Raw genomic sequence first — 14,102 nt, forward strand, 5'->3', positions numbered from 1 at the left:
CGGGACCCACAGGGTCGATTAGGTCAACCCGATTGACCTGACCCGGTGCGGCCCACTTTGGTTGAAGCCCAATTTGACCGATTGGACCTATTCAAGTGTGATAGCCAAAGCCATGTGGCTAATTAGAGATAATCGAGGCCATCGAGAAGCCTTGGCCAACTCGATCAACCCAAGCTAGAATGATTGGACTCAAGTCGATATGATCCATCGGGCTGATTCTCAATTGTGCTCATTTAGCCCACTTAGCCAAGACATTAAGCTCAATTAGCAAAATATTAGGGGTGAGCATTAGTTTGGGTCAACCTCGGATCAGCCCAACTAGATCCATCCTTGGTCGGTTCCTAAGGGGACTAGGTCAATCCTTGGTCTTGGACCATCTAAAACCTGCATTGTATGAGTTTATTCTTGGTCCTTGGTCCTTGGATTTAAGGTTGGTTCATAATATATGTTGTATATTATATACTTTTGTCTTCTCTAAATTCTAGCATAGTCTCATTTGTTCTCTTCACAATTCAATTTGTTGTGTAAATTAGAAAGTAGAAAGAAACATAACCCTAATTCAACAAAAAAAAGAAGAAGAAAGAAACCCTTTTCACTCACCTCGGCCTTGCTCGGCCGCCAGCTTTGGCCTTGCTTACCTTTTGCTCGTTGCTTGCCTCTATTCTCTTGCCTCGTGTGTTCGTTATTATGGTTTATTGCTTTTAGCAATTGTAGACTTCTATTGTTATCTTATCTTATGTTTATGTTTGATAAGTGTTGGTGTTATTCAATGTCGCCTTGTTAATGAATATGTAATTTGAACCAGTATGCTTGTTCTTTTAAAGAAAAAAAAAAATGAAACAGAAAAAAAAAAAATGGTTGGAATCCGACTGGACTCATAGGGCAGTCCGGCCCTCAATCCAAAAAATTGGAGACCAACACTGTGCAGATTAGTCTCTAGGTTAGGTGCTTGACCAGCCAAGTTGAACCATGCTCACCTCTGAAAAATATAGTACATTTTAATGATTGAAGGATCTTGTGTCAACCCGAATGGGATTGGCCCATTGGAGTGAAGCCAAAGCCCAATCGGACCATTCAGCCCAATGGGCCTAACATACTAGCCCATTAAGAAGCCAAGGTTGGCCCTCTCTCCCTTGCCCCAGTAAGTACAAATTGCCATTTAGGACCAACTGCCCTTGCCATATCATCAATCCGTGAGAAAGCTAATCTAAGCCAATCATTAATCCCTTAATCTCGGCCATCTAAAATACCATGTCGTGGACGGGAGATGAAGCTTCGAGCATGATCTGAGAATCCTGGGTTCCTCCATATCTTCATCGTCGGTCTCTCCACCGCCAGCCATCACCATCACCATCCTCCCCGTTATCATTTCATCATGTGTCACTGGCATCACTCTTAGTGCCAAGCCATGACGTAGCTCAACCTCAGGTGTTTTCACTTTTCAGTGAACATCCAATTGAGGTCATGACCAACTGCGCTACCTCCATTTAATGGAGGTGCTCAAGCTCAAATCTAGATAGCATGACCTTGGATATGAGTCACATGACCTCAAACATGAGGTCCCCCACCTCATTTGTTGGTGGAAACTATTGAAGAAGCATCTTGAAGTGATTTTGAAAATTTCCAAACTATTGTAACTTCTATCTTAAATGCATATGTTATGACAATTGTCAAGGACTACATGATATCTATGGTGTGATCCATGGGGTGAAGATCGCAAAGTGTCTTGATGTAATTTTCTGAAAACAGCACCAACAAACTAAATGATTAGATGACGACAATATCCTGTGTCAATGCTATAGATATCATGTCAATGGTGATGTTAGAGCACCATATCGGATGATTGTTGCAAAAAGTCCAATATAGCTGTTGTCGCTTGGAAAAGTGCACCGGAAGAATTGGAAGGCTTCAGAGAAACGGAAATAGGCTTTCTAGCAGATGTGTTAGAGCCATCAATGGCAGGACAACAGCAAAAGTTATTTTGAAATAGATTGCAAATATTCAGGAAAAAGGACTGTATGAGCAGTTTTATTTCTGGATAATAACACCAACGACTCTTTACTTCTTTGAGGCATCTCCTGAGACATCTTCAATAGGAAGATTGAGGATATTGATCTGAGAGAAGATTATTGAAATCAAAAGTTAGATGCGCATTACATAGAATCCATAAATTTACTTAAAGCTATGTTCTTAATTAAGAGTGTTTCATTCTCTCAAAGATTTTCACTATAGTGCTCTTGTTGGCTTATAATCGTGTAAAAGATCAAGTGTATGGAGTGATAGCAACACTTGATTCCCGATAGTGTGATCTATCGTGTAATAGTGGGATCTATCATGAGATTTACAAAGTTGCTCCCCAAAATTATCAAAGTATTAAAATAACCTATTTACCCCCAATTTGTATTGTTAGCCCCCAACGGAAACCTTCTTTAATTGAGGTCGTGGCCTTGGATCTGAGGCCGTTCCCCTCAAATCTGAGTTCAAGCTAGAGGGGGCTCAAAGGAGGGTTGTGGTGGAAGGCGGCAAAGTGGTGATGGACGAAGGGCTGGGACAACGATGAGGTGGTGGTGGAAGGCGAGTAACGAGGTTGAGTTGATCGTAGGACTGAGTTGATGGTGGTCTGGATGTTGTCCACTGGTCTGGTTGTTGTCCGGATGTGAAAGGAAGAAGAAGAAATGAAAAGGCCAAAAAAGGGGAAAAAGATATAGAAAATAAATACATTATTTTGATTTGGAAGAAGAAGATGACCTGGAATTGACACATGGCATTATTAGTTAGGAAGATAACAAAGCTAAACTTGGGCATCAAATCAAAATTGGTGATTTTTTACGAGACAAAAAACGGTCATATCAGAAATTGAGATTCGTGTATAGTTGGTGTTTTTTTTTAATGGAATTAGGCCTGTTCTTTTTCCTGATTTACCCAAAAAAATTATTTTAATATGAAAATTTTATTAATAATTTAACCAAAAGAAATTATTGTAGAATAAGAAACGGAGAATTGGTACGGAGGAAGAGAAGAGGCTGTCGGCACTAGACAACAACATCCTTTTATTCAAAACTCTATAATGGCTCTGTCTTAGAAGCTTAACTAACTGAAAAAGACATGATATGCATGATAATTGAGAGATTTATCTTACACTCGCATCACTCAAACACTGTTAAGAGATACTCCAAGGGAAATGACAGAAAGTGCGGAAACTAAATGGTGATGCCCATTGGAAAGATAATGAAAAGAAAAAAGAAATTGTGAAAACTGAATTTGCCTGATAAATTGTGGAGTCCGGTCATTTTGTGCTTAAAAAGATTCCTGTTCTAAGGTCCAAGAAGCTTTCTCATGACTTTTTTGGTCTTGGACGATGATGATTGCCTCGTGAGTGTTCGTACTTCTTTGAAGGGAAACAAATTGCGCCATTAAGCATGAAGCTAACTCGGCCAAAACACTTTTGTTGATTTCAATGGAGGGATTATATAGCTTGTCTATTAGCAAGTGGATGAAAGGGGATAATCTCAATGGAATCAACAAACCCAAAACCAATTAGGTGACTGTGATGTGTCTATTTAAGGCAGGTTACATCTGATTGGTAAGGAATTAGTAAGAGTGACTTGAGCAAGTGAAACAGAAAGTAACTATTTTGATTGATGGAGAGTACCCCAATGGGAGTGTGGTTAGGTTGGATTCTGGGGCTCATTCCACTTCTAGGATGGTTGTTATGGTGGTGGAATGAGATTTAGTATGCATGACCGGTCAAGCGAAGATGTTCCAACGGTGATGTGAAGTTGCCGCTAGGACAAATGGGGCTTCACTTCTTTAGGGAAATATGATCGCCATTCCTCTACTTCAAGATTCTCCGCTGCCCGGGTGAGTTCATAAACTCTAAAAGACGGAAGTATGATCGCCATTCCCCATCTAATTTTAGACTTGTCGCGACCCATTTTTTTCGAGGGGTGAACCACCTATGGTTTGGCTAATGGATTGTTAAGCCTAGACTTAACTCGGGCTCTCCCAAGCCCATACCAATTCGCGACTTAGGTTTGAATTGTTAACATGCAATTGAATTTTAACTAGGAGTCGCCACTAATCTATTTTTGGTGGGTCGATTAGAAACCCAAGTAAAATAACGGGAGAATTACTTTACTTCTACGAACCAGAGACTATGGGTACGGGGACTTGATTACGCTAGATTTCTCTAACGCCCTTTCGGTACCATTTCTCTTATTTAAAAAAAAAGGTTTTGCAGGCAGCTTGAATTGATTTTAAACTAATTCCCTAACATGTGAGGTGTTCATGCAGGTGCGCAAACCACCAATTTAACACCCAAGTAAAGCAATAAATAAATTGCAGGACTTACCTCAAAGCAACGAAAGCATATGCAATGTTAAATTAAAATCCATATCAACAACCCTAGATATGGTTTCTAATTAACACGCAATTTTTGTTTTGTTTTCACTTAATTAATGAAAATCATGCAATATACAATGCAATATTAACTAAATGACCTAATTCTAATGACATGTAATTTCTAATTAAATGGGCCTAGCAAAAATCACTAAATGACGTGCATAGTATGAACCTAATTCTATAAAACATGCACATGATTTTTATTTTCCTAATAAGTATGCAATCTATCATAATATGTAATGACGTGCAAAAATGCCCTAATTCTAAATTTTTTATGAAATTCGAAATTTAAAATTGCCAAATAATTAAACGTGCAATTTAAATTAATGAGAAGAAAATATGATATCCTAAATTAATGTTTTTGGTCTTTTTATTTAAGAAATTCGAAATAAATTTCCTATCCTAAACATGTAACATAACATTAAAACCAGTAACATCCTAACATGCATTTAACCTAACTCAATTATTTTTTTGGGTTTTTCCCTTACGGGAGCAATCAAATAAAGGCATCGAGAATAGCACTGCAACAAATCAAGCAAGATATCATCCATGTCCATTTAATTTTGGAAATAAATTGACGAATCGTATCTCGCGCATGAGATCGGATCGGTCAATTTTAAATAAAAATCACGAATCGTATCTCGAGCGTGAGATCGGATTGGTGATTTTTCCGTGCGATGCGGGTCGTATTTCGAGCATGAAATCGGACCATCAATCATATGCACGTTGCGGAACTCAAGTTGCGAATATCATGGCATATCGAGAATTTCCATCATGTGCACCAATGAATATATCAAATAAGGAAACAAAATTTTCAGAAATTAAAATAGCCAAAATTTTTACCTATTCCAAATATTTGCTTCCAAATTTGGTCTTCGAACGGCGGCCAGCTTGTGATGACCAACCATGCTTCAGAGCAAGCCGGCAAGGCATCTCAGCTTGGGATGCTCGAGCTGGTAATTCATGGTGTGGTGCTCGGTTGACAGCAAAATCAAAACAAATGCGCGGCAAGGAGCAACGCAATATATAGCATTAAATAATTAGACCCCAGACCCTCGAATCTCCTTACCGCCGGCGTTTCGGCTTGACTTGGTGGACGTCGGGCTTGCTGAATGCACACAGTAACTATAGAAATCCCTCGGCTTTTTGATCGAATTCTGGTCACTCTGGTGACAATATTCTTTGAATATTCAACTTTGACTTTCATAGCTCCAAAGTCAAATTTTTGACTTGCCTACCCTTACGGTCCGTGGATATCAAGTAGAATAGCTGCAACAAAACTCGAGCGAATCGTTCAAAGAAAAGAAAAGAAAATATAACTTATTATAACCCACGTCGGGAAAGATAGCTCTGTGGCAAAACCGGTTTGGTCATGCAAGAACGCCGGGACAGAGATCGATGAAATAGCAACCCGTCTCGATGCCGGGTCAAAGGACAGTGTCGCTCATCCGCACAACGACGGGGAGCAGCTCTACTCGGCGTCGGGCTTACGTCAGGAACATAGTCGCGGGACTGGATCAAGACAGCAGCACCTCGTCAGATCATGGAAAAGATCGGCACCACGGGCACCGGAGGTAGCCACGAGCAGAGGCGGTGATGAAGGGCAACAGCTTGCGTTGGGTTAGGTCCGCCGGGAAATCTGTGAAAGAATCAGGAAATCTGTGAAAGAATCGGGAAATCGAGAGGGCTTGAAACGCCGGGAACCATCTCGAGCCGCTCACTAGAAGCTGCGACTGAAAGCTGCTGGACGTTAAGGATATCAGGCACGTATTGGGCAGCGGATAACGGACAGCAGTAGATTCGGATAGCGCACAAGGGATTTTTCTCTCAATTCTCTTGTGGCCGTGTATCAATATGTGTAGCCTCCCTGAAAGTTTTCTTCCTGGTTAGTGGGTAGTCAAGAGAAAATAAATAAAAAGAAAACCCAAATTGGAAGCATGAATCTGAAGCGATTCATGGGATCATGGCGGTGGCTCGTGATTGGATCGAACAGTGCAGGGCCTTCTCGGTCCGAAGCAGATCAGCAAGGCAGGGACGGCATCAACGAGGCAACAGCTGGAGAACAGATCGACGTGTGGTCTCACGGCAGCAGCGTTGTTGTTTTAGCAGGACCGGCAACGGGTCAAGAGAAGCAGCGGCCGCGTCATCTTAGCGGAAGTGCGGCAGGCCGTCGAGAATCGCTGTGGTGTTGCTGGAATCAATGCGGTAGAAGCAGGATGCGCCGGATGAGACACCAGAAAGCTGCGGAGTGGGCAAAGACCGGTATTGTGGATGTTGTTCTTGGAGAAGTGACTTCCGAGATCTGAGAACTGCCGAGAGATAATGTCTCCGATTCACATATTTTAATCTCTACAAATCTCCACTCGCTAATGGTGTCTCAAAGCTTCACTTCCTCTTTTTCTTTTGGTTTCTTCTTCTCCGTGCTTCCGCCGACTTCGGGCCGTGAAAGACCTCCAGAAAAACCTTTTCTACTCTCTCTTCTCAATGTGTATCTCTCTCAATGGCCCTGTATTCTATTGTGCATGGCCTTTTTTGAAACCCTACGCGAAAACATTTTTATAGGCTGAAGATTAGGGTTTTATTTTCCTTTTCAAATCAGCATCCGCGAAGATTTCTTTTTCGCACGCAATATCACTTTTCTTTTATTTTCCACATCTCCTGATTTTATCACCTAAAGATAAGATTGCAACCCGATTTTCTTAAATTCCAAAAATCCACCGTAATATTATTTCAAATCTCAATTTAGGTAATTCTTGTCATTAAAAGAAAACGGGCTCAGGCCAATTTACTTGCTTCGTGGGCTTAGTCCGACCTGCCAAATTAAAGCTTAGAACTACTAAATCAAACCCATTTGTCACCGACCCAATGTAAATGCAAATTAAGAAACGAATGCACCTAAAACTATATGCTATGCAATTAACTATTTTTTTCCGGAATAAAATTAACCCTTAATTTTTTAATGCAATAAATGACTAAGCGGGTCGCCAAAATTTAGGTGTCAACAAGACTTAAAACTTGTGACATGAACTTATGCAGCATTGTATTTGTAACAATAAGAAAACGAAACCAGGAGAGACTAGTGTTTCTCTTAGGTTTCTACTAATGTCTCTATACATGTTTAAGGTACGGTGATGGAGTAGGGATGTACAGGACTCACCTCTTCAGATCGTCTTCCATCATAGCATGCTTCCCATCAGTAAACAATATTGTCTTCCAAGCTGAGGACACATTCCTCCTGGAATGGCCTAATGTCGATATCGTGGGTAAACATTGTCTAGTGGCGGTTCACGAAAAGGCACATGCCAGGCTCAGGAGCTTTCTCTTAAATGCCATTAACCGACCTGATGCCCTTCGAGGAATAGCTGGTATAGCCGCGTTTGGTCGCTGCCCTCAAGTTATAGGCCCAAAAAGGCAGAATCGTCCCTTACCATGAAACTAAGAAGGTATAACCCATGGCATAGGCTTACCATTAGATAAATTTATCGTTCAAATTAAACAAATTTTGCCAGTCAAATCGTCCTCAAGGTTTCTTTAGTGGTTCTTAAATTTTATTTCTTCCTTGCTTTCAGGTGACCTTTGAGAATATTGGGAAACTATTTATGAGCTTTGAGCCGGGGCCACATTTGGAAAAGATCGACCGGTTATTTCATGATATGGTTAAAGGGATAAGAGCTCAGCCGCTCAATTTCCCCGGAACTGCATATCATCGAGCTGTGCAGGTTTGGGAAAATTTACTAAAATTATAAATGGCAACTTGAGTCTTATTCGCTTGCGCAATGATCCTTCTCAGCATACAAACTTGAAGTTATATTCTTGTCTGACGAGTTAAATATGACACTACACTCAAAATGATCATAACACCCAAAAAAAAAAAAAGCAATGTTGGATTGAATTGTCCTAGTTTTATACCAAGCTGCCCGTTTAAAAGCCCAAATGACCTGACATATTTCTCTAATCCAATTGCAATCCAGGTAGAAAGTCGAGGCGATTTTTAGAGTAGAGCTAGAGCTAGAGAAGAGGAAAGGCCGAAGTGAAGATACTGTAACTTATCTTATGGATGGGATTTGACAAGTCAAAGATGAAGAAGGCAAAAAACCATCTGACCAAGAAGTGCTAGATAACATCGTTAGCCTTGTAGTCGTTGGTTATGAGTCCACTATTGCATGGATGTGGGCGATTTACTATCTTGCCAAGTCTCCCAATGTTCTAAAGAAACTCCAGGTACCAACATCGTCTGACTTCAAAAAGCTTAATTATCAGAATCTTATCCACTATTTCAATGCTATTTGGGATCCTGACGTGAATTGGAAGAGAACATGTCCATTAGCCAGAACAAGAAGGGTGAGTTCACCACGAGTGAAGATGTCTCGAATATGAAATATACTAACAAGGTAAAATCTTAGGAGGATTTCAGAGTTCGAGTGACCAGTTGCCCAAAAGAAGCTGACAATTACTAATATGTAGGTGGTGGAGGAGACAATAAAAATGGCCAATATTGCAGCTTTTCTGTTCAGATTGTCTCCAATATTTAACCCATAATTGGATATTTTGAAGTAATTCTTGATTTTAGCTTGGATTTTCGCAAATCAAACCCATTGATTTTCGCAAATCAAACCTTGAGATCATGATCCAACATTTGAAATCAAATTTTAACCTTTTGATCGAAATTTCCGATCATTGGATTGAATCGACGGATGAAATTGGATGGTTTAGGAATAGTATATTAGCCCATTTTTCCTCTATTTTTTGGAAGGCTCATTTTGCACGAAATTCTCTCTCTCTTCTCTCTGGTTTTTTCTCACCCAAACTAGATCTCTCTTTCTCTCTCTAGTTCGGTCTGATCAGATCTCTTTTTGGCTATCAAATCACCACTAGTGCAGCCCCTTCCGAAGACGATCCATCCTCATCAGCGATGGCCTCTCTTTCTCAGCCTTTTTCAAGTGTTTGAGAGTTGGTTTGGTTCCGATCGGAGCTTTTCTGATCAAGGAAAGCTCAAACCATCGCCGAACCGGTCCATTGTTGGATCGGTCATGTCTTTGGCAAATCCTGTGGCTGGCGGTGACTTCTCAGCCACCGGATCTGAGCTGATCTGGTCTTGAGCGCATCATTGGCCAAGGTGTGGCCAAGATCAAGGAGGCTGAACATCGGAGCAACTCCAGTGACCTTGCTTTCTCCTCGGCGCTTGAGGAATCGATTCGAGATTGGACCGGTTTTGTTCATGATTTGACTGGTTTGAAGTTAACCTTTGTTATTCATATTTGATTTGTGGAGGTCTGATTGAAGTTTGGGAGAGAGTTTCAATTGATTGCGATCAAAATTGACAAAAATGCATCAAAGGTAACAATATTGATCTCGAATCCCGTGAAGCAAGACCAGATTAACCGATCGGGGTTAGGGTTCAATTTTAGAAAAATCTGTGATGTTTGGATGTTACATCGATGGATTTGATTGTTGATTTACTGTGGATGTTCTTGATTGATTATGAATTATTGACTTAATTTGGCCTAAAACTAGTATTTTCATATCCTTGGATTGATTTGTTGTTTTGGCCAAAACAAGGTCCGAAATGACCTTATTTTAGTTTGAATTATTCTCAACTTTTATAATACAAATCACAAGCTTTGAATCGATAGGTTGCATGCCCCGATCAAGCATCGTTCGAACTTTGAAAAATACCTCAAAAAATGAGCAATTTTGCAGTAGTTTATGTTAGTTTTCAAATCTGTTCCTATTCCGCCTTCTGTTTTTTTCTATTTTTGTGCAACTTCTATGTTGATTTTTGAAGGAACTTTTCTTTATGAAAGTTGTTTGTTGTGATGTGATGTATGACATGTATTTTTTTTTTTCAAAATATTTGGATATGATTAATTAAGTCAAAACCACTTAGATTTGAGCCTAGGTTAGTTTGCTCTATGTTAATTGTTGATTTTGTCATTTTTGTACTAATCTTTGTGTTGATTTATGGAGAAACTTTCCTCCATAAAATTGCTCGTAATTGTATTAATTGTATGGAGAATTAACTGTAATCAATGGCATTACTGCGCCTATAGGTGGCGGTGGCGGTAATTGTGGTTGTCCTCTTATCCTTTTCGGACAATTCCTAGCTATATGATCTTGCTGGCCACACTCAAAACAAGCGCCCGACTTAGGTTGGCATGGGGTAGATTTGTGTCACCTTCCACAAAAGTGACATACGCTATTTTGGTTAGACCCAAACTTACCAACTCCACCTTTCCTATTAGGTGGGATTTGGAATCTACCTCCTGTCACGAGCTTCTTTCCTTGACGGATTCCTTCTCTATGAGAGTTAAACCTTGATCTAGACGAGGTAGCTTGCTCGTTCAAACCTCTCTCTATCATCTGAGCTCAACAATAGACCTCTCGATAATTTGTCAAATTCAATGGCAGCAGAGGTTGTTTCAATTTAGAACGAAGATCACTTCTGAATTTTCGGGCTTTCTCTTCAGGGTCTTCTATCAACCTTAAAGTGTACTATGAGAGTTCTGCAAATTTGACCCCATATTGGTCAACTGTCATGCTCCCCTTGCGAAGACGTTGGAACTCCTCTATCTTTTGTTTCCGGGTAGTAGCCGAGAAGTACTGATCATTAAAAGCTCTAAGGAAGGTGTCCCGCACCTGGACCACACCTTCCGGGAATACGGTATCCTTGGTGGCTCTCCACCAAATGTTCCCATTGCTTTGAAGTTGGTACACAGCCCCACATTCTCTTCTTCGTTGCACATCAGAAGTGTGAACACTTTCTCAAGATCCTGAATCCACAGTGAAGCAACCTCGGGGTCTCCAGTACCCGAAAATCTTGGCAAGCTCAGCTTCAGAAACTGCTTGACAAGCTTATGGATCGGCCTTTCTCTTTGCACCACAACATTCTCAAGCTGAATTACGACGATTGCAACAACGAGTGCGGCGGCAGGTATGGCCTCAGCGGTAGCAACTACGGCAGTAGTAGCAACAACCTAAGTAGCGACTTCAACAGCAGTGGCTTGATTCTGAGCCTGCTGGTCCATTCGATTCCCCATAATCTCTAGCACTCGCATGATCCCTTCGATCCTAGGATCACCAGGGGCTACTACCCTAGCACCAACAAGAGGTGGTATTACTCCATTGGCACTAACTTGTGCCAATGCCCTAGCTCTACCTCCTCGGGTACCGACCTTAGTCGATGTTTTAACCCGAGCTGTAGGCCTAACAACTCGTTTACTCGGAGTTCTCTACTCCGGCTCGCTCATGGTTCAGTCTTTTCTACTGATATCTGTTTTCCAAATCCACACTGGATTAGAAGATGAGCGATCCACACACAACAAGCAATTTTTTACCAAACAACTATCACTGACATGCACCAGTCAGGAACTTAAAAGCCTCTCCTACTTACTATCCCATATCCATCGCACCTTATCACTCAAATCCCTAACTATTGCTCTGGTACCACTTAAACGAGGATGCCACATCCCGATACTCGAGCGCGCACCCATCCCTCAAATCCCTAACTATTGCTCTGGTACCACTTAAACGAGGATGTCACATCCCGATACTCAAGCGCGCGCCCATCCCTCATTGGTCGATATAATAGCGATGTCCCATGACGCATCGTCGATCCATTCATTTTAATATACGCATGCGAAAGCAAATATAAATCCCCAGATAATAAAATAATGGGATAGAAAAACAGAGCCATCAATATGAAACCACACCAACACACTTACATATATATATATATAAGACAACTTGTCATATATAATACAAGTGGTCTAGGTATATAAAAACATATACACTACAGTAGGTTCTCAAACAGGGGGTGGGGGTCTAACAACCACAACTATTCATCATCGCTAAATTCTTCCTGCTCCACCTCCTTGTCCTCATCGATCTCCCCTTCTTCCTCACTTCAGTTGGCGGCCTCAACTGAGTACACCAGAGAATCAGAATTGCCTTTAAGATTGGGATCCTTGGCATCCACTATTGATCCACCCTCAAGGTCTAATGTGCCCTTTCCAAGCGTAACCTCCAAAACATACCGAGGTACATTAGATTCTGGCACAGGACCCTCCCTTTGCTCATCATGAAAGTGACGATGCCATGACTGGTACCTATGAGGCACATTTTCAGGTTCACCTACGTCAACCCAGACAATGGACTTTATCGGCACATACTCAAGTCCCTCGGGGTGGGGATGTATCGGAATATGATAAGTTACTTCTGTGACTTCCTTCGGTATACCAAAATGCACAGGATGAAGGGGAGGTGCTGCTATCTAGGGACCTGAAATATTGTCTCATAATGGGGTGAGACTATGTCTTAGCAAATTCTACCCCCTAAAACCCGATTATGAAGCCAATACACCCTAAAGGCTACCTAAGCACAAACAGGCATCAGAGGACTTACCTTGGCCTCAGTTCTTTCCTGCAAGTCAGTTTAATTCATAAATGTTGACAGGTACATCATCCACTCAATTCAATCAGATCGACTCATCGATCAATCGACTCAATTGATTACATGTCGTTGAGACCATCACACGGTCACCTCGATTAATCATTCTCAACTCTTAGCCACAGCCTAACATGCACAACTTAGATTAAATGGTAATCACGGACCCCATTGGCAACTTTTCTATATTTGGTGGTCATCACAGCCCCACTTGGCAATTTTCTGGGTTTAGTGGTAATCACAGTCCCATTAAGCAATTTTTTAGATTTAATGGCATCACGGCCCTACTCGGCAAAATCTTAGATTTATACCCACATTATCTAATTTTTGGGATAAATCCTCATAACCTCCAATATTGCTCAATTATCACAATCCGTTACTCAATTAAATAAACATAGAGCACCATAGCAATCAGCATGAAATTCTGGTCGTTGACTCTCTCAACCTAATTTACGAAAAATAAATAAATAAATAAATAATTATGAAAAATAATAAATAAATACAATAAATCAAAATTATGCCAGTTATAGCCTCATTTGAAACCGAAACAGACCTAGAAAAATTTCAAGATTCGTTCAATAAATAATAGCACGAGTCTACTCACTAATGACACTATCTAACCACCTAACAGACATCGATAACTAATTTAATTTCACTAATTACATCTAACAAACCACCTAAACAATCTTAGCCTAATCTAATTAACCACTAAGTAGGGTTTAGTGAGTTAAACTCACTTGTTTGGCGAACGGGTTGGATCAAAACGACGGGAACGTCGCGAGGCTCAACTCTCCTCAAGGCAACCCAAGCTTTCAGGGCCAGAAAGTGGGCCAAAACGGGCCTAGAAGGTGGTTGGAAACCCACAAACTTAGCTTCTATTTTGGGCTAAAAAGAGAGAAAACATCGGTTGGTTAAGCAAGCAAGACCGGCGGAGGTGGGCGGAGACGCACGAGCAATGACAGGCTGGCACGGTGACGCGAGAGGCGTTCCGGCGGCATTGTGCAGTTGCGGCAGCGTGCAGGGTGGACAACTCAGCTTGCTGCTCCTTCTCTGACCTGCTGGGTGTCCAAATTGCACAATGGAGAAGAAGATAGGCTAGTCGGTCAGCTTGAGAAGGAAGAGAGTGGGACAAGGGCCTTACTTGGCCAATTTCTTCTCTTCCATGGTCCCCTTGACCATTCCCATCCACCAACTACTCCTTGGCTCTCATTCAACCAACAAAGCTCACCCTTGGACACTTGAATTGGTCCAAAACCATA

This window comes from Eucalyptus grandis, chromosome 11 (assembly GCF_016545825.1).
Source record: "Eucalyptus grandis isolate ANBG69807.140 chromosome 11, ASM1654582v1, whole genome shotgun sequence".
In the NCBI taxonomy this organism is placed as follows: Eukaryota; Viridiplantae; Streptophyta; class Magnoliopsida; order Myrtales; family Myrtaceae; genus Eucalyptus; species Eucalyptus grandis.